Source organism: Notamacropus eugenii, chromosome 3, assembly GCF_028372415.1.
Source record: "Notamacropus eugenii isolate mMacEug1 chromosome 3, mMacEug1.pri_v2, whole genome shotgun sequence".
Lineage (NCBI taxonomy): Eukaryota > Metazoa > Chordata > Mammalia > Diprotodontia > Macropodidae > Notamacropus > Notamacropus eugenii.
In genome coordinates, this window is record NC_092874.1 from 377,523,729 (window position 1) to 377,545,678 (window position 21,950).

A 21,950-nucleotide genomic window follows, 5' to 3' on the forward strand; every position below is an offset into this window, starting at 1 on the left:
AAGTTTGGCTACACTATTCCTAGGAGTTTCCTTCTGGCTCCATGATCATGTATCTTCTAACTTTGGGGGAATAAATTTTATATAATATATGTTACCTGTTTGCCTCTTTAAACCAAACTTTCAGGTTGACAATTATTATGAAAGTGTTTTGCATAACTACACATACATAACCTATATTGAATCACTTGCCTTCTCAATGAGGGTGGGTGGGGAGGGAAGAAGAGAGAGAATTTGGAACTCAAAGTTTTAAAAACAATATTAAAAATTGTTTTTATATGCAAAAATAAATAAATAAATTGTATCTCCAGTGCTCAGCACCTGTTGACTTCATTGCTGTTTGTCTGTGAAACCAGTACCAGAAACTGAATTGCTTCCATTTGAATTGTTTTAGGAAGATCACCTGGCAAGATAAGGAACTGCAGTAGCTCAAAAGAAATGTGAGATGCACAAATTTAGAGACATCTCCACTCCAAATATTCATTTGGACTATTTATGCCTGACCTGTGGTAGAGTCTTCTGAACTTATCAGATCAGCCACAGGTGGACACACTGTACCTTGACCCCCAACATAGTGATGTCATTTTGGTCTTTTTCAAAAATGGACAACCAACCAAACAATATATTCAAAACAAAACTCATTATCTTTCCCCCATACTCCAAATTCTCCTCTCTTCCTAGCTTCCCCATATTAGTGTTCCTCTCAGTCAACCAAGTTCAAAACCTATGTGTCACCCTCCCTTCCACAATGTCTTACCCCCACATAACAAATCTGTTTCCAAGTCTTGTAATTTCTGCCTTAACAAGCTCTCCTATATTCCCCCTTATCTCTGATGTTGCTACCACCCTGGTCCAGGCCCTCTTCACTTGTTGCAATAGTTTCTGTTTGGTCTTCCTACCTCCCTGTCTCTCCAGTCCATCCTCCACTCAGCTACCAAACATGTACATCCGACCATATCACTCTTCCTATTCAACAAAGTCTAGTGGCTCTGCATTATCTTTGGGATCAAATATAAAGTCCTCTTTATAAGCTGACCCCTTCCTATCTTTCTAGTTTCTTACACTTCACTCTCTTCAACTTAAGTCTGTAACAATCCAGGGATGTTGCTCCTTACACAGGATACTTCATGCCTTTTCACTGGCTGTCCCCTTTGACTAGAATGCTCTCCATCTTCACCTCCTCCTCCTGGCTCCAAGTCTCAGCTCAAATGCTACCTTTCCCATGAGGGCTTTCCTTTTCTCCTTAACTGCTAATCCTCTCCCTTGGAGATTACCTCCAATTTACCCTGTATATATCTTGAATGTATTTTGGGGTTTACATGTTGTTTTTCCAATGAGAATACTAGTTCCTTCAGGGCAGGAATACATTTTTGCTTTTCTTTACATCCCCAACATTAGCACGGTGTCTGGCAAATACTAAACGCTTATAACGCTTATTGACTTGACTATAGAAATGTGAATTACTATTAGCTTTACTATTTATATAACCCAGGTTCTGGCCAATTATGTCCCATCAAACCCTTCCAACTTGTCACATCTGAGATAAGATTAAAGCCTACAATAAGGTTAGGGTCTTAGGGGGAGCAGAGGGTGAATTCCACAATGACTGCCCATTTGTAAATGCTCATTCCATTCTTCTGATCTACAGATCTCCAGATGCTTCATGCAAATCAGGCTCCTCCTGTAGGGAAGGGGCTATTATTTGCAGCAAAATATTCCCTCCAGCACCACACGGTGTCGCTCTTTGCCACTTCCCATTCATTACACTAGACCAACCATTCTCTAACTTTTTGGTTTCAGGACCCCTTTACACTCTTAAAAAAATTATCAGGACTCCAAAAAAACTTTTTGCTCCATTGTGTTATATCTACTGATATTCAGCATGTTAAAAATCAAAACTAGCAGATTTTTTTAAAAAAACACTCATATAAAATAATAATTGTCGGGGACTGAGGCCCCCCACCTGTACCTCCTCTAACCTGCTTGCTTTCGTCCCGCCTGAGAAGAAAAACCGCACCCCACGATCCCGTGGAGAGATAAGAGAAGGGACTGCCTGAGGCTATGCAAACATACCAATGCGGGACCTGGTGAAGCAGTAGATGTTATGTAAACACAGATAGCCAAAGTACGATATCCTAAGATAGAGCTGGCCCACCACGGAATTTGCTTGGAATCTCTTTGTCTTTTCTCTATATAAGTTTGCAACCCTGATAATAAAATCAGACCTTGCTTACCACCCCTTTGGTCTCACTCCTCTTTTCACCCATCCCCTTCAGGTAGGCGTTCTCCTCGATCCCCCCACTCATACTGGCCCTGCAGGTCAGGGCAAGTGGCGCCCAGACGTGGGGCTCGAGGTCCGGACTTCTGCCAGGCGGACCAACATTGAGAGACGATTCGTCGCGACCCCTTCCTTCTCATCGCTCATGAAGAGCCCCTGCGTTTTGGTAAGTTGAGTTTCGTCCGCCTCATTCTAATCATGGGTTCCAACCTTTCCAAGGAACAGGTCTTTATCCATGACCTTAAGCATGCCCTTAAGGATAGAGGAGTTAAGGTTAAGAAAAAGGACTTAGTGAACTTCTTTCTTTTTGTTGATGAGGTCTGTCCCTGGTTTATTGTTAACGGGCCGGACATCCATCCGGGCAAGTGGCAAAAGGTTGGGAGAGAGCTTAATAAGAAATTGCAAACTGAGGGCCCGGAGGCCGTCCCCCCTTCTGTCTTTTCCTATTGGGGAATCATTAGAGACATAGTGGAATCCGCCTCCAGAGATCCGGGTGAGCGACAGCTCCTTTCGGTGGCAGAATTTTGCTTGCGCCCTTTGTCACGGGCCGCCTCTGTTAAGTCACTAGAGCGCCCCTTACCACGGGCGGCTCCTGTAAAATCACTACCTTCAATAGCCAAAAGTCCCCCAAGGCCCCCGTCCGTGGTCATTGATATTCCGCCAGAGCCACCAAAGCCCATTTATCCTCCCCTCCCTACAGGGCCCCGCCCTACAACCGAGTCCCTAACTTTCCCTATTATTACTAAACACAAGACCCCTCCCTTAAAGAATCCTGACCCTGATACGTTAGATCCTGGGGATGAAGCGGAACTTGAGGATGAGGCTGCCCGATATAATGATCCCGATTGGCCTGCTCTTCAACATTTGCTTCCTCCTTACTTATCCCAAACCTGCGCCCCTGTACTTTTGCCCCCTGTTCCCACTACCTCAGTCCTTACCAATGCTAGACACCAACTTTCCACCCAGGTTAAGGAGCTCCGAGAAGTCTTAGACCTACAAAAGCAATATGTACAGCTCTCCTCGGAGTTGAGTTCCCTGCAGCACTCCCTCCAGAGCTCAGTCATTCTTTCTCCCAGTAAGCCTCAGTCGACCAAGGACCCGTCCAACAGGACTGGCGCTAAGACTAAAAACTCAAAAGAAGCGCAGCCCATGATGTTCCCCGTTATAACTCGGTCCCGCCGACTTGGGCCCCCACAAACCCCTGGGGCGGGTGAACTTACAGACTCCTCCGCGAGTGAGGGAGAGGAGGAGGAAGAGGAAAAGAATAAGGAGGAGGAGGAGGAGGAAGAGGAGGGAGAAGAAGGGCAGAGCAGTAGGAAGGCGGAACGGGAATGGCCGGAATACCGAAAATTGCATTTCAAGGGGCTTAAAGATCTCAATGCCGCTGTTAAGGCATATGGCCCCAATGCCCCTTTCACCCTCTCCGCCCTTGAGGCCATGTCCCGTGGAGGGTATCTTTTGCCGGCGGAGTGGCTCCGCGTGGTTCGAGCTGTTCTCTCACGGGGACAATTTTTGACGTGGAAAGCCGACTTCTATGATCGTTGTCAATCCACGGCAAAGAACAATGGGAAGTCCCCCAACTCCCCCGCTTCAAAATGGACCTATGAAAAGCTGAGTGGTCAAGGCAAATATGCAGGTGAGGCCAAGCAACGCCGCCTTCCCATAGGCCTCTTGGCGCAAACCGCCAACGCGGCATTTGCCGCCTGGCGCGCTTTACCAACCCCTGGTTCTCCTCTTGCCCCGCTTAATAAAATAATACAAGGGACTCAGGAGGACTTTTCTGAATACGTTAGCAGGCTCCTGGAGGCCACCGAGCGGACCCTCGGTCAGGAGGCCTCTAAGGATCAGCTTGTGAGGCGTCTGGCATATGAGAACTCCAATACTGCTTGTCGCTCTGCCTTGCGCGGGAAATGGAGGGATAAAACCCTAGAGGAGATGATCCGCCTCTGCAGAGACATAGATCCTTTTACTACGAAAATATCCCAGGCTGTACATTTAGCTGTCGGGGCGGCTCTCCAGCCGGGGGACTCCCAGAAGGAGTGTTTCCGCTGTGGGCAACCCGGTCACTTTGCCCGGCAGTGCCCCAGCTCGCCAGATACCCCCCCTCCTCCAACCCAAAATAGGGGTTCTCAACCTTCCACCCTCTGCCCCAGATGCAGGAAAGGGAAGCACTGGGCGAACACTTGTCGCTCCGCGACAGATGTCAATGGCCACCCCCTGCAGGGAAACGGCCGGAGGGGCCAGCCCCGGGCCCCCCAGCCGATCCCCGTCCCGCGGGCCTCGGGGACCAGCCCGCCCACACCCAACTCTACAGAGCCACTTCAGGAAGCGCAGGGGTGGACCTGTGTGCCGCCTCCACCACAATATTGACCCCTGAAGGTGGGGTGCATATAATTTCTACAGGCATCTTTGGCCCCCCGCCCCCCAATTTTTATTTTTTTATTCTTGGTCGTGCTTCCACTACTATTAATGGCCTTCTAATCCACCCCTCCATTGTTGACGGTGATTATATGGGGGAAATCCAGATACTTGCTTCAACCCTACAGGGACCCCTCACTGTCTATCAGGGGCAACGCCTTGCACAGGCTCTCCCGCTCCCCCTACAAACCCCATACCCTGCCCTCACCACCGTTAGAGGCCACTCCAAGCCCGGGTCCTCAGACATCTATTGGGTTCAGGCCATTTCCCAGGACCGCCCCATGCTTACGCTTACCATTCAAGGCAGATCTTTTGAAGGAATATTAGATTCCGGAGCTGACTCAACTGTTATTTCAAAAGATAGCTGGCCGCCTTCTTGGCCCCTTCAACCATCCATGACGCACTTACAGGGCATAGGCCAGTCCCATTATACTCTACAGAGTTCCCAATGGTTGCCCTGGCAAGACAAGGAGGGAAATAAAGGGACTGTCCGGCCTTTTGTGGTCCCCGGCCTACCTGTCAACTTATGGGGAAGGGATATTCTTTCTCAGATGGGGATAATTATGTGCAGTCCAAATACAGTTGTAACCCGTCAGATGGTCTCCCAGGGATTTCTCCCAGGGAAAAGGCTAGGCAAAAGAGGGCAAGGACAACCGTCCCCAATTGTTGCTGAAGGGAGGAAAGGGCGAGCAGGCCTTGGCTTTGAAGGCCCAGATAATCAGAACCATTTTTCGTGAGGGCCACGGGTCCTCCTGCACTCCAGGCAGATAGGATCTCGTGGAAAAATGACCTACCCGTCTGGGTAGACCAGTGGCCCTTACCCAAGATAAAGCTGGAAGCAGCGTTCGCTTTAGTGCAGGAGCAATTAGCTGCAGGGCACATAGAACCGTCCACATCCCCGTGGAACACGCCCATTTTTGTTATCCAGAAAAGGTCAGGTAACTGGCGGCTCTTACATGATTTGCGGGCCGTCAATAAAACTATGGTTCCTATGGGGGCCCTTCAACCTGGGCTCCCCTCTCCTGTAGCCATACCACAAGGTTTCTCTAAGATTACAATTGACCTTAAGGATTGCTTCTTTTCCATTCCCCTCCACCCCTCCGATTGCCAGCGCTTCGCTTTTAGTGTTCCTATTACCAATTGTGTGGGCCCTTCCCCGCGTTTTCAGTGGAAAGTCTTGCCACAAGGCATGGCTAATAGCCCTACGCTGTGCCAAAAATATGTAGCACAAACAATTGACCCTTTTCGCTTGCAGTATCCCAAGCTTTATATCATCCATTATATGGATGATATCCTCCTTGCAGGTTCAGATGATGAGGAATTGACCCAGGTATCACAGGAGCTCATTAGGGCATTGGAAAATCGGGGCCTTAAAATTTCCCCCGATAAAATACAAACCTACCCCCCGCAGCTCTTCTTGGGGTTTGAACTTTTAACTAATCGCATTCTCTCCCAGAAGGTTCGCTTGCGAGTAAGTCACCTTTGTTCCCTTAATGATTTCCAAAAGCTTCTGGGAGAATTGAATTGGCTTAGGCCTTATCTTAAGCTCACTACGGGGGAATTGAGACCCTTGTTTGATATTCTAAAAGGAGACTCCGACCCAAATTCACCCCGTTCTCTCACGCCGGAGGCCCGTAAGGCCCTTGCCTTAATTGAGCAAGCTATTCATGATCAACATATTGGGTATTACGCTCCTCTAAAACCTCTTTGGCTCTTAATTTTTTCTACCGCTTTTTCCCCCACTGGATTATTGTGGCAGGAGCATCCGTTGTTTTGGATTCATATGCCAGCCACACCTACAAAGATCCTCCCCTCCTACCCGCATTTAACGGCTGGCCTCCTGCGCCTAGGGCGAGAGGCAGCCCTTCGGCTTTTTGGTCGGGAACCAGATCATATTGCCTGCCCCTACACCGCTTCACAGATTCAATGGCTGCTTCAGAATGATGACGATTGGGCAGTTAACTGCATTTCCTACCCAGGGATTATAGACAATCATTATCCCTCAGACAAGCTTGTCCAGTTCTTTCAGAAAACACCTGTTGTCTTCCCAAGGATTACCAAGGCGGAGCCCATCAGAGGCGCCCATTTGGCGTTCACTGATGGATCCGCCACAGGGAAGGCAGCCTTCAGTGTTGATGGAAAGGCCACCTCTTTTGACACACCCTTCATCTCTGCGCAGCTGGTGGAACTTGCAGCGGTCATCAAGGTTTTTGAATCTGTTCCGGGTCCTCTCAATATTTATACTGATAGCTCCTACATTGCACATTCGGTCCCTCTATTGGAAACTGTCCCGTATATTCGTCCCTCCACTAATGCGTCTCCTCTTTTTGCCACTCTTCAGCTTCTAATCCTCTCCCGCAAGCACCCCTTTTTCATTGGACATATTCGTGCCCACTCCGACCTCCCCGGTCCCCTTTCTGAAGGGAATGATCAGGTTGATCAGGCAACTCGTCGCATTTTACTTGCTCTGTCTACCTCTCCTGTTGCTGCTGCCACGCAAGCCCATAAGCTGCATCACCTTAATGCCCATACGCTTCGTCTCAAGTTCCCTATCACCCGGGAACAAGCCAGACAGATCGTGAAACAGTGCCCTGGCTGCCTGACTCTTCTCCCTGAACCTCATACTGGTATCAATCCCCGAGGTCTCATTCCCGGGGAGCTTTGGCAAATGGATGTCACTCATTACCTCCCTTTTGGTCGGCTTAAATATATTCATGTGTCCATTGATACCTTCAGTGGTTTTATCTTTGCCACCTTGCAACCTGGAGAGGCCACCAAGCATGTCATTAATCACCTCATTAGTGCCTTGGCAGTCCTCCCGCAGCCCAAAATTCTTAAGACAGATAATGGCCCCGGCTACACCAGCTCTTCTTTCAGATCCTTTTGTACACAACTACATATTAAGCATGTAACTGGCATACCCTATAATCCTCAGGGGCAAGGAATTGTGGAAAGGGCCCATCAAACATTGAAAAACATGGTCCTGAAATTACAGTCAGGGGGGGAAGTTCTTTATCCCAGAGCTGGCAATGCCAAAACGTTGCTCAATCACGCCCTTTTTGTTTTAAATTTTCTCACCCTTGACGCTGCGGCAAAGAGTGCAGCAGACCGCCTTTGGCATTCCTCTACGGCCCAAACCTACGCTCAGGCAAAATGGAAAGATCCCCTTCTTGGCAAATGGCAGGGCCCTGATCCTGTGTTAATCTGGGGCAAAGGCCATGCTTGTATTTATGATTCAAAGTGCCAAAATGCTAGATGGTTGCCTGAAAGGCTGATCAAGTTGATGGACAAGCCAGATGCTTACAATACCGTCCAGGGGACTACACCTCCCTGAGACACATCTGTTTTTCTTTTCCTGTTTTTCAGGAGATGACGCAAAGAACTTTTCGAAAATCCCCTCTGGAGTGGCTTGAATGGAGTCCTCCCATATCTCCTCCCTCTCCTTGGACCCTTGATTGGTCTCCTCCTACTTCTTTCTTTTGGGCCCTGGGCTTTTAGTAGACTAACCTCTTTCATTAAAACGCAGATTGAGGCTTCTCTTAAAAGCCCTATCAATATCCATTATCATCGCCTGGCACTTCTGGAGAACCCTGCAGACAACGAGGAGGACGGACTTCAGTTCTCCAAGCTTGTGCAGTCAGAGTCCCGTTGCATGCGGTGGCGGAAGGCCTTTAGGGGATAAACACGGAGCGGCAGCTGTGAGAGTGCCCATGACGGGAATATTGAGGCCCCATATATCAGGATCATAGGCGCGGCTGCAGTTGTTCCCTATGACGGGAGTAGAGCAAGGCCGTGGCTGTTCGGCCACGTAGATCCCCTTGCTTAGCCTAAGACAGGGTCATCTGCCGAAAAAGCGCTCTGAATATGGAAACCAGCCTCATAGCCTAAGACAGGCCTCTCACCCGCCCGCATATTTTAATTTCAGTCCGCCCGCATGTTTTAATTTTAGTCAAAAGGGGGACATGTCGGGGACTGAGGCCCCCCACCTGTACCTCCTCTAACCTGCTTGCTTTCGTCCCGCCTGAGAAGAAAAACCGCACCCCACGATCCCGTGGAGAGATAAGAGAAGGGACTGCCTGAGGCTATGCAAACATACCAATGCGGGACCTGGTGAAGCAGTAGATGTTATGTAAACACAGATAGCCAAAGTACGATATCCTAAGATAGAGCTGGCCCACCACGGAATTTGCTTGGAATCTCTTTGTCTTTTCTCTATATAAGTTTGCAACCCTGATAATAAAATCAGACCTTGCTTACCACCCCTTTGGTCTCACTCCTCTTTTCACCCATCCCCTTCAGGTAGGTGTTCTCCTCGATCCCCCCACTCATACTGGCCCTGCAGGTCAGGGCAAATAATAGATTAATTATCTGTTGTTTTTTTAAACTATATTTTCCAAAGCAAAAAGTGAGAATGGTGTTTTACATATTTTTGCCAATCTTTCATGTTTAACAATAAAAGACAGCTTGATTCTCATATCTGTTGTATCTCATCTGTTCTGCATTCAGTTGCAACATGTTCTTTTAGTTCAAGCATGTAAAGAAAATACAATCACACACAAATATGTAGTTGGAAAAGAGAAAAGTATTTTAATAGGCAAATAATGCCTTAGTATTATGAAAATAATCATGACTTCGAAGACCCCATAAGAGTCTTGTGTTATCCCTGGAGGTCCTTGTACTGACAAGGTTTAGGGGTGCTGGGGACCCCAAAATACTGACATGCCAGGTCCTGCTTGAATGAATTCAACTCAAGCCTTCTTAAAGCCAAAGAAAACAAAGTTTATTAAAGATTCGCCAAATTTTGTTGGCTCTTAAAGAACCTAAGCATTTGTAAGGCTTGTATTAACAAGTGGGCCAGATAGAATACCAGCTAGACAGCGTCTGAGCTGGCTTGAATCTGAGTGCCTTCATGGAGGCAAGATGGAACTAAATACAGAAAAGACTCTAGAAGGGATCTGGGGGTAGTCTGGTAGTCTAGGGTAATAGAAGAAGGGGTTAAGAGAGGGTGTGGAGGAGAAGTCCAAGGAGGACCTCAGTAGGATTAGGTTAACGCATAAACAGTTAGAGGCAATCAGGAGATATCAGACAATGGAGGGCTTGGGTAGGAAGCAGGTGGGACAATTCAGAGATCTTGATAGGGGCGGTATAGGAATGGAGATGGGAGTGGTCAGCAGCCTGGGGAAATGGGGTTTTGATGGGATCAAGGGTGGGGGCTGATGGGATCAAGGGTGGGGGCTGCAACAGAGACCTGAGCAGTGATAATGAAAAGCCCATGGGCTTAAGTGGGAAGATTCAAGGGCAGTTCAAGAAGGCTCCCAGAGTCTGAACCCCATTAGTACCACTAATGGAAGGAAGGAAGGAAGGGAGGGAGGGAGGAAGGAAGGAAGGAAACCAATTTTATTCACTCTACCCTCCTCCTTAGGGGCACCTAAACTTCATGATATAAGCTCATTGGGATTCAAAAGGGCAATCCATTTCTAGGACCATCCTAATCATATGGTTGTTGTCCTTTGTTCTCAAAAAGGATGAAAATGACATTACCATACATGATAAAGTCAAATTTCAGTGTGTTTGACTGGCTGATCAGACCAATATGAGCTCAGGATGCTCTACCACAGGTTGGGCACAGATAGTACCTGTCAACATTTGGGGTGGATACTCCAAATTTGCACATCCTACATTTCCTTTGTGCTGTTTCAATTCTGCTTTGCTCATAGAGCACAGCACCCTCTCTGATATGGGCATACCATGCTGAGTGGTCCTCTGCCAATGTCTCCCATGTCCCACAATCAAATCCAAAGTTCTTGAGAGAGACTTTGAGAGTGTCCTTGTGCCAATTCTTCTGACCATTATGTGATCACCTGCCCCATAGGAGCTCTCCATAAAAGTTTTTTTGGCAAGTATGCATTTTGCATTGGAACAACATGGCCAGCCCATCAGAATTGCACTCTCTGAAGCATAGTTTGAATGCTTGGCTGTTTAGTTCGAGCAACGACCTCAGTGTCTGGTGCCTTATCCTGCCAAGTGATCTGAAGAATCTTTCTAAGACAGTTCCAATGGAAGCGATTCAGTTTCCTGGCATGGTGCCATGCTGGTAGACTGTCCATGTTTCACAGGCATACAACAATGAGGTCAACACAACAGCTCTTTAGACCTTCAGTTTGGTAGTCAGTCTAATACCTCTTCTCTCTCACACTTTCCTTCAGAGCCTCCCAAACACTGAGCTAGCTTTGGCAATGCAAGCTGTCAGACAGCAAACACCATATTGACATGTTCCTCAACCCTTTCTGAAGCCACACTGGCTCTCAGGAATATGATCATCTTCCAAGTGAAGAATCAGCCTATTAAGGAGGACTCTAGCAAGAATCTTGCCAGCAATAACTAAGAGAGAGACACCCCCCCCCCCCCTGTGATTGTCACAGGACAATCTATTCCCTTTACCTTTATAGACATGGACAATGGAGGCATCATTGAACTCCTGAGGGATAACCTCCTCTTGCCATATAACCTGGAAAATTTCAGTCAGTTTTTCTATGAGCAATGGTCCCCCTACCTTGTAAATCTCAGCTGGAAGAGAATCAGCACCAGGTGCTTTGCAACATGAAAGGAGCCTAATGGCTCTCAAAACCACTTCTTCAGTTGGAAGTTCAGTGAGGAACTTCCTCACAGGAAGTGAGGTAAACAGTCAATGGCCTCAGTATTGATTGATGATGGTCTGTTGAGGACACTATGGAAGTGTTCAGCCCATCTCTCTAGGATCATGTCTTTATCACTAATCAATGTGGCTCCATCAGCACTGAGTAGTTGTGATGCACCATAGGTTTTTGGTTTGTAAATAGCATTCAGGGAATCATAAAAGCACTTTGGATTGTTACTATCAGCCTAAAACTGAATTTCATCTGCCTTCTTACTGAGCCAGGAATCCTGCATCTCTCTAACCTTTACTTGTACTTTATTTTTGATAGAATTAAATGCATTCTTAGAAATGGATGAACGGACATAGAAAGACACGCATACACTAGGTCCGAACCCACAGCCCATAAAATATCTGTAAAAAAGAACTCCCAACAAATTCTGGAGCAGCAGAAGCCACAGAAGAACGGAGCGGACGAGATTTCTGTTCCAGAGAGCCCTGAAAATCTCTCGCAAAAGGTCCTTCACGCTGCGGACCTGGAGCCGAGCCCAGCCCTGCCTTGGCCGCATGGCACCGAGAGGAGTGGATCCGAAAAGGCTTCAGGGACGGAATCTCCAGTGGCCACACGGGTCCCTCCACCCACAGGTGACAAGAGTCGGTGAGAGGGTCTCTTTGGTGGGTCCAGAGGGGAGTGGGGTGCCCCCATAACTCAGGCACCCTTGGGAGGCAGCAGCGGAGGCGGGAGCAGACAAGGGCTCCCCAAGCAGGCAGGAGCCAGGATCCATTGTTGAAGGTCTCCGCATAAACCCCCTGAGGGAACTGAGCCTGTGAGGCAGCCCTACCCCAACCTGAGCACCTGAACTTAATCTCACACTGAATAGCAGCCCTGCCCCCACCCAAAGGCTGGGAAGCAGCATTTGAATTTCAGACCCCAAGTGCTGGCTGGGCGGATCTGGAGGCAAAGTGGGTGTGAAGAGAATATTCAGAAGTCAAGTCACTGGCTGGGAAAATGCCCAGAAAAGGGAAAAAAAATAAGACTATAGAAGGTTACTTTCTTAGTGAACAGATAATTCCTCCCTTCCTTTCTGATGAGGAAGAACAATGCTTACCATCAGGGAAAGACACAGAAGTCAAGGCTTCTGAATCCCAGCCCACTCAATGGGCTCAGGCCATGGAAGAGCTCAAAAAGGATTTTGAAAATCAAGTTAGAGAGGTGGAGGAAAAACTGGGAAGAGAAATGAGAGACATGCAAGCAATGCATGAAAAACAAGTAAACACCCTGCTAAAGGAGACTCATAAAAATGCTGAAGAAAATAACACCTTGAAAAATAGGCTAACTCAATTGGCAAAAGAGGTTCAAAAAGCCAATGAGGAGAAGAATGCTTTCAAAAGCAGAATTAGCCAAATGGAAAAGGAGATTCAAAAGCTCACTGAAGAAAATAGTTCTTTCAAAATTAGAATGGAACAGATGGAGGCTAATGACTTTATGAAAAACCAAGAAATCACAAAACAAAACCAAAAGAATGAAAAATGGAAGATAATGTGAAATGTCTCATTGGGAAAACAATTGACCTGGAAAATAGATCCAGGAGAGACAATTTAAAAATTATGGGCCTACCTGAAAGCCATGATCAAAAAAAGAGCCTAGACATCATCTTTCATGAAATTATCAAGGAAAACTGCCCTGAGATTCTAGAACCAGAGGGCAAAATAAGTATTCAAGGAATCCACAGATCACCACCTGAAAGAGATCCAAAAAGAGAAACTCCTAGGAACATTGTGGCCAAATTCCAGAGTTCCTAGGTCAAGGAGAAAATATTGCAAGCAGCTAGAAAGAAATAATTCAAGTATTGTGGAAATGTAATCAGGATAACACAAGATCTAGCAGCTTCTACATTAAGGAATCAAAGGGCGTGGAATATGATATTCCAGAAGTCAAAGGAACTAGGACTAAAACCAAGAATCACCTACCCAGCAAAACTGAGTATAATACTTCAGGGGAAAAATTAGTCTTTCAATGAAATAGAGGACTTTCAAGCATTCTTGATGAAAAGACCAGAGCTGAAAAGAAAATTTGACTTTCAAACACAAGAATGAAGAGAAGCATGAAAAGGTAAACAGCAAAGAGAAGTCATAAGGGACTTACAAAAGTTGAACTGTTTACATTCCTACATGGAAAGACGATATTTGTAACTCTTGAAACTATTCAGTATCTGGGTACTGGGTAGGATTACACACACACACATGCACATGCACACACATACACACATAGAGACAGAGTGCACAGAGTAAATTGAAGAGGATGGGATCATATCTTAAAAAAATGAAATCAAGCAGTGAGAGAGAAATATATTGGGAGGAGAAAGGGAGAAATGGAATGGGGCAAATTATCTCTCATAAAAGAGGCAAGCAAAAGACTTATTAGTGGAGGGATAAAGAGGGGAGGTGAGAGAAAAACATGAAGCTTACTCTCATCACATTGCACTAAAGGAAGGAATAAAATGCACACTCATTTTGGTATGAAAACCTATCTTACAATACAAGAAAGTGGGGGATAAGGGGATAAGCAGGGTGGGGGGGCATGATGGAAGGGAGGGCATGGGGAGGAGGGAGCAATTGAGGTCGACACTCATGGGGAGGGACAGGATCAAAAGAGAGAATAGAAGTAATGGGGGACAGGATAGGATGGAGGGAAATAGTTAGTCTTATACAACATGACTATTATGGAAGTCATTTGCAAAACTACACAGATTTGGCCTATGTTGAATTGCTTGCCTTCCAAAGGGAAGGGGTGGGGAGGGAGGGAGGAAAAGAAGTTAGAACTCAAAGTTTTAGGAACATGTTCGGCCTAGAGGCCGATGAGCTACCCGAGTCTTCTTACCTTTTCACTGGTCTTCAGTGGCCATCCGGATAAACATATTGAGAGAAAAGACTTTCCAGAGTCAAACAAGGGTTAGGCTTTATTCAGGGTCTTAGTTACGTATCCATATGCAGGGTGAATTCTTCCTCAGGAGAGAGGAATCCTCCTCCTCCCAAGGGGCAAGGATCATACAGCAAGAGGATGGGAGCAGAAGAGGGGAGGGACCCTCCTCCCTCTAAGGGCCCCGAAGCAAGAAGAACCCCCGGGGACCCCGAATCCAGAAGAGGGCCTTCAGGCTTTCCTGTCCCTACTTAAGCTCTCCCAGGCTTAGTTTGCACGTGAATACCGTGCAGCCCCTAGCTAATTAACAACAGGTGTGCTCAGACCACGGACCAATCTCAAGGGTGGGATGCTCTCCCCAGTAAGTTTCCCACTGAGAAGAGGTGGAAATGCACGAGATAGCCCGTGTTTCATGCCTCAATCCCCAGCTGTTCCCTGGGGGGCCTCGTGAGAACTCTGAGGTTTAGAGGTCCTCACTTTTACCTGCCCGAGACTGTCCAAGTGAAAACTGAGCTTACACCCCCAACAGGAACAACTGTCAAGTACTGTTCTTGCCACTAGGAAATAAGAAATACAGGTAAAGGGGTATAGAAAGTTATTTGGCCCTACAGGACAAAAGAGAAGATGGAGACAAGGGCAGAGAGGGATGATAGAAGAGAGAGCAGGTTGGTGATAGGGGCAATTAGAATGCTCAGTGTTTTGGGGTGGGGGGAGGGGACAAAAGGGGAGAAAATTTGGAACCCAAAATTTTGTGAAAATAAATGTTAAAAGTTAAATAAATAAAGAAAAAAAAAAGAAATGGATGAACTATCCTACTGGTAAGTTCTCCTTTTTCATTTAGCAGCTTCTGAATTTCCCCATCATTTTCATCAAACCAGTAGGAGAATGAAGAGTAGTAATTAATAATATTGTTTTTAATTATCATTTGTTATTATAGATCCCATTTATATGCCAAGGCTTTTCAGGGTCCCATGACACCTAATATAATGCTTAATGGAGACTTGGGCAAGGCTCAGAAAAGATCAGGGACACACAGTTATTGTGACCCAAATGGTACCAAAAAAAAATCATTTATATTGAGACACAGGAAAGAAGGCCATGTGGTGGTTGGGAAGCTTTACAATTAGCTCCTGCTGAGAAAAGTGGGTTGGCCTTTAGGCATGGCTGATCGCTTATCTCTGACAATTAAGGAACATTAATTGTTTTATAGGCCTCAACTGCCTCTAGTAATCTGTTAGAAAATCAAAACCAGCCAATCAGGATCACCCAGGCAGTCTTCCTTTTAGGGAGACCAAACCACCATTTTTTACAAGGAGAGACAAGTGCAGAGAACTGTCTTTTGGGAAGGTGTTCAGCCTAAATTGGTTTCTGTTTACAGGTAAATAAAACAGGAGTTCCAGGTAAAACTGGTTAGTGAGTAAATTTTTTTGTGGGGGGGTAGGCTCCAAAGCAAACGTTGGGAGAGAAGAGATATTAGACTAACTACCAAACTGAAGGTCTTGTTGTGTTGACCTCATTGTTGTATGCCTGTGAAACATGGACAGTCTTCCAGTACCATGCCACCTATGTCTTTAAGTTCTAACAGGGAGAGACCACACTTTTGAGCTTAACTGAAAAATGAGGCTTGACAAAATTGGGAATAGGGTGTATTACAGAGTAAAATCAATTATTAAATGAGACAACATCACTTTAGTTTTTCTCACTATTCATTACATCATGCTATCATTCTCATTCATCTCCTATAACCTAAATTAATCCTACCCTTAATTCCTATCCCTTATCAGCCAACAGCATGCCTTTACCCTTTGCTTAAATGTGAGCTATGGTTCAATGCTTGTGAAGGAGTTTTATATCCCCATCAGTTCATATAATGTCATCTATCTTGAGCTTTCCAAGATTCTAAAGCAAGAATTGTAAACCTATAGCCTTAGCATCCTTATTTGTCCTTCGCTGGTCTTGTCACACACTAAAGCTATCCAACAGTTGAGTAGTTCTTTTTCCCCAAATGAAAGACATTGCAAGGCGGGACTGCCACCTATGGAGACTAGTTGGAGACATTGCATACAGTGGGGAAATCACCCAAAGAAGAAAGCTGTTTTAAAAAGTTAGACATCTTTTTTTAAATTAAATTATTTTGTTTTCAGTGTTATACAATCACTTCCATATATCTTAGATTTTTTTGCCTCCCTTGCCCTCCTTCCCCATTCCCTCCCTGAGATGGTATACAATTTTATACAATCTGATAGGTGTGATGTGGTACCTCAGAGCTGTTTTGATTTGCATGTCTAATCAATAGTGATTTAGAGCATTTTTTCATATGATTATAGATAGCTTTAATTTCTTCCTCTGAAAATTCCCTCTTCACATCCCCTTTGACCATTTATCAATTGGGGAATGACTTGTATTCTTGTACATTTGACTCAGTTCTCTATATATTTTAGAAATGAGGCCTTTATTTCTAGAATATATAGAGAACTGACTCAAATGTATAATCATACAAGTCATTCCCCAATTGATAAATGGTCAAAGGATATGAACAGGCAATTTTCAGAGGAAGAAATTAAAGATATCTATAATCATATGAAAAAATGCTCTAAATCACTATTGATTAGAGAGATGCAAATCAAAACAACTCTGAGGTACCACATCACACCTTTAAGATTGGCAAACATGACAGAACAAGAAAATGATAAATGCTGGAGAGGATGTGGGAGAGTTGGAACACTAATTCATTGTTGGTGGAGCTGCGAGCGCATCCAACCATTCTGGAGAGCAATTTGGAACTATGCCCAAAGGGCTACAAAAATGTGCATACCCTTTGACCCAGCAATACCACTTCTAGGTCTGTATCCCAAAGAGACCATAAAAATGGGAAAGGGTCCCACATGTACAAAAATATTTATAGCAGCACTCTTTGTAGTTGCCAAAAACTGGAAGTCAAGGGGATGTCCATCAATTGGGGAATGGCTGAATAAATTATGGTATATGAATGTAATGGAGTACTATTGTGCCATAAGAAATGATGAACAAGAAGACTTCAGAGAGGCCTGGAAGGACTTATATGACCTGATGCTGAGTGAAAGGAGCAGAACCAGGAGAACTTTGCGCACAGCAACGACCACAGTGTGCAAGAGTTTTTTCTGGTAGACTTGGAATTTCGTAATAACGCAAGAACTTCTTAAAAAAAAAAATCCCAAAGGTGGTTCTCAAGGCAAAATGCCTTCCACACTCAGAGAAAGAAATATGGAAGTCATTCGCAGAATGTAGCAGATCATGTTTGTGTATGTGTATGTTTTTGTGTATCATGTTTTGATTTGTTTATTTTAGTCTGACTACGTAGCATGACTATAGTGAAAATATACTCAATAGGAAAGTATATGTAGAACCTATACAGAATTGTATGCAGTCGTGGAGAGGGAGGAGGGTAGTGGGGGGTAGGTGTGGGGGGGATAAAATCTCAATTGTATGGCAGTGATTGTTAAACATTAAAAAATAATTTAAAAAAAAAAAAGAAATGAGGCCTTTATCACAGACACTAGTCGCAAAAATTCTTTCCCAGTTTTCTGCTTCCTTCTTAATCTTGGTTGCATTGGGTTTGTTTGTGCAAAAACTTTTCAATTTAATGTAATCGGAATTACCCATTTTGCACTTCATAATGTTTTCTATCTCTTGTTTAGTCAAGAATTTCTCTGTTCTCCATAAATCTGATAAATACACTATTTTTTGCTCCACTAATTTGTTTATGGTATAAATATTGATTCTATAAACAAATTAGTGGAGCAAGAGTTAGTTCAACTAAAAGTGAATTTACTCTTGCGATCAAGAGTAAAGCTTAGAAGGGTAGACCCTGGAAACCCAACTGGGCAAAATACCCACCAGATATTGTTGAAGAGAGAGAGATGAGAGAGTTGGTTCAAAATGTGAATGAATTCACTTAGACCTTCCCTGTAGCCATTGGGAGTTTTATTAATGCTAAAGCAGCAGGCCTGAGATTTAGCAAGGAGCTAAACAAAGGCCGTAATATATAGGAAAAGAATCAGACTTATACAGGATGATTTTAGGGTTTCCTTGCAGGGCTGGGAAGGGTGGGGGGAGGTTGGAGATCTAGGTTAAGTCTTGCAAGATAAAGACACAGGGTGAGGACTATGAATGATACAAAATAAAGAAATCCAGTTTCCCAGGATGAGGGTCGGGGACAGAGAATTATATATGGTCCTGGATAAGGGGAAGTTGTGGTAAGGGGAGACTTTAGGGCACCAAGGGCTTCACAAAGTCAATATTATTTTAACTGTTTCTATCCACATCAGATACTATAGGTACCTAAAGGGAAATGGGTGAGGATTTCTCAAAGAAAGAACTTTCAAAGTCTGCAGTACTGTGAGTTGCCTTGGCCATTTGCATATTCTACTAACACTTTGAACCTATTGTAATTCCACTGGATATCGTATGTAATTGTGAGACAATGTGCACTAGATATATGGAGGAAATCTTTATAACCAATGTTCTTATAACAGTGCCATTGTAGTAAGTGCCTAATAGTAATCATTATCAAAACAAAATTAACTACAAGTAATTTTCAAAGAGCCACTAATAAGCATACTATATATAGTATATAGTACAAAGGTTATTGTGTTGGCACTCCTTACCCTATCTTAGGACATGAGATTAGCTGTTGCTACAGTTAATGGTAATTCAGGGTACACCATTGCAGTGCCAGTCAAATCCCTCACTTTGGCCGCCACTATCAGAACTTACAAGTGTTAACCCACAACCTGATGAGGGTTATCCATTTTGCTTTGAAGATCCAGGATTAGACCACTATCTGTTCATTTTCTATATCTCATATCATCCAAAGGTAACAATGTTTAACACTAGAATGGACTCAGAAAAAAACCAGCTTTGATATTATCGTCCCAATTATCAAGGTTAGGTATCTCACTTCTCAGAAGCTATCACTGCTCAGCTCTAACCTTTGAAATTAGAGGGGTCTCTTCACTTTCAAGAAGACCTACCTTAAAGATTAACTACTTTTAAACAACTCTCCCCACCACCACCCCCATCCCAGCCCTTTCTTATTTCATCCCATGCATTATATTGCCTGGGCCCTTATCATCACTTCTCAAGGCCCTATACATCCCAGAGGATTAAATAGTTCAGGATCCCTTAATTGACTGGTCTCCTTTTCCAAGTAATGGTTTAGTTAGCTCATTCCTAAAAAGGGGATGAAGGACCATGGGTGGAAATGCATTGCCTTTCTAATAACATGGGGGAGGTAAAATTGTTTTTAGTTACAGAAAATGTGAATTCAACTAAAAGTGAATCCCCTAGCTGATTTGGTGACAATAGTGAGTCCCTGGACAAAAGTGAGGGGGGATTCTTCCTTCAGCTCCCGCAGAATAAATGAATACTCCTCAATAAGCTCTAAAGGGGCAAGAATTTGGAATGATCTACCTGATGCGGCTCTCAAGGAGTGATAGGTTTGGCAGATGGAACAGGAAATACTAAGTAGTCATGATACAAGGTCCATATCAATAACAATTCAATCTCCAGGTCAGTTTGCATGCAAGAGGATTACAAAGTCTTAGCTATTTTGCAGCAGATGACATTGAGCTGTGTTAGTATCATCAGGTCCTGAAGCTCCAGTTGCCATTTATCATCACCACTTGGTAGCAGTGAATTGTCCCTGAATATTACCCCCACCCCCACCATGAACCACTTCAGAGATTTTTATATAGTTTTTATACTTGCATTAGGAACCCTAGTTCACCTGGTTGTTACCCCATTTTGTGTATTTGAGTACACTTTTGAGGTCTTGGGATTTATTCTTTCTTGGTCTTTTGCCTTCTGTGAGCTTCTAGGCATCATTCCATACTGCCCATACTCCCCATAGTATCTAGCTTAGTGAATATGCAGTCTTTCTGCTCTTCCTTTTCGACTTTAAAACCACTTTGATTACATTTGCAAGTCTCTGGAAAGATTTTTTGCCCCATACTTCATTAATGAAATCAATTCCTGGCCAAGAGCCTGTATTAATCCCTGCTTATAGCCAGTCTTTCCAAAAAGCTAAATCTCATTCTGAGACACCACTTTCTCACTTCTAGTGGCAACAATTCTTTTATCAGTTTTGACAAATCTTGGGAAGTTCTCCATCCATTCTGAATACACGTTTGGGGAAGACAACACACCTTTTCATTCTTAATACCCAGTTGATCCCTGAACAAGTCACCATTGACTAGTCCTCTTTTCTTCCTTATTCTTTTCTTCCTCATTCACTACATGATCTTTCACCTGGTAGCAACTGTGCATTCATATCACCATTGCTTGGACAACAAGAAACTATCACCTCTTCATGGGATCCAGTTTTCTCCTCTTTATTAAATCTTTTATGTGACCAATTCCAATTTGAGTGACTCCTCTTTCCTTTCTGTTATCACATTCTTTGATCCCTTAACCTGATGCCACAGTCCAATTTCCTACAGACTTGTCTTTTTTTCTGGCATTACATTGAAGCCCTCCTTCCATTTTCTTAAAAGAATTTATTATCTTTGATACTCCTAGAGTCTCAATTATTCCTTCAGTCCCTATCTCCTCCTGAGGAATATACCGTTTATATAGCTAAGTTTTGCACAGGTCACGTCAAAGTTTCACTTGCTCTCCATCTCCTAGATCCTTAGGGATTCTTTTTATCATTCCTGCTAATAGTCATAGCTAGTTTTCTCTGTGTGTATGTATGTGTATACACACACACACACAATACCAATGTGTATTGGATACTCAGGCCACACTATGAACTTCACACAAACAACTTTTTCTATGGCCAAATCCCCTAAAAAACAGATGTTATAGAGTGTAATTTATTTAAGGAACCATTTTCTAACTACTAACAAGTACCTTAATTCCCGAGACATGCATTTAAAACCGAGTTGTTAAATAGGAAGATACGTTCCATGAAATAGAAGCTGCTGTAAATTTTGATACAGAAATTAAGCTTCTTGGTACCTGAACTGGGTTGGTTTTTGTTTTGTCTGTGGTAGACATTTGAAATGCTCTTTGATACTGGAGCTCTCAATTTCCACTGACATTCTCAACACTTGCCCTTTAGGGGCAATCTTTTCAAAATGACTAGTACAGTCTATCTTCACTTGTCCTCTGGTTCAGATAGAAGTTTCCATTTATGATCTCTTCAGTGTCCAGATTTTTGTGACATAGGATTCAGATGTTCCAACGATTCTCAATTAAGTCTTTTGGTTGTTGTAACATTTCAGGCTCTTTAATTTAGTCATGACTTGTGTTCTGGTTTTCAGTCAATTGCTTAGCTAAAACTTACACTTTTCTAAAGTATATGTCCTTGTTTCACATCTTTCCTGAAGAGCATTTAATTTTTTCTCTGTATTCATGTAGTCTTTTATGTAGTTTTTACCTTTAAGTCTCTGCTCATTTTTTCCTCAAACTTCTCTTTAGATTTAATTACCTGAATTTAGGTTTTGTGGAAGCACCCCTTGCTGTACTTTTCAGGTGCTGTCTGCTTGTTCTCACTTTGGAGCTCTGATTCCTGCGTTGGAACACCTCCCACGCTAAGACCCCATGGATCTTCAAAGTTGAAGGTGCTGAGTTTTCAGGGCCCTATTTCATCACTACAGTTAGGAAACAGTTACTAGGTGCCTCAGCTAGTGTTAACACAGGGGCACTATGGTTACAGCCAT

At 44.1% G+C, this 21,950-nt stretch overlaps 1 long non-coding RNA gene across 1 annotated transcript; it reads left to right on the forward strand.

Annotated features, from left to right (window-relative positions):
• Positions 1–1,934: 1,934 nt before the first annotated feature.
• On the forward strand, positions 1,935–8,952 carry LOC140497015 (uncharacterized). Its single transcript, XR_011964502.1, has 2 exons — positions 1,935–2,441; positions 8,060–8,952. It is a non-coding gene; the product is annotated as an uncharacterized lncRNA (long non-coding RNA).
• The last annotated feature ends 12,998 nt before the right edge of the window (positions 8,953–21,950 follow it).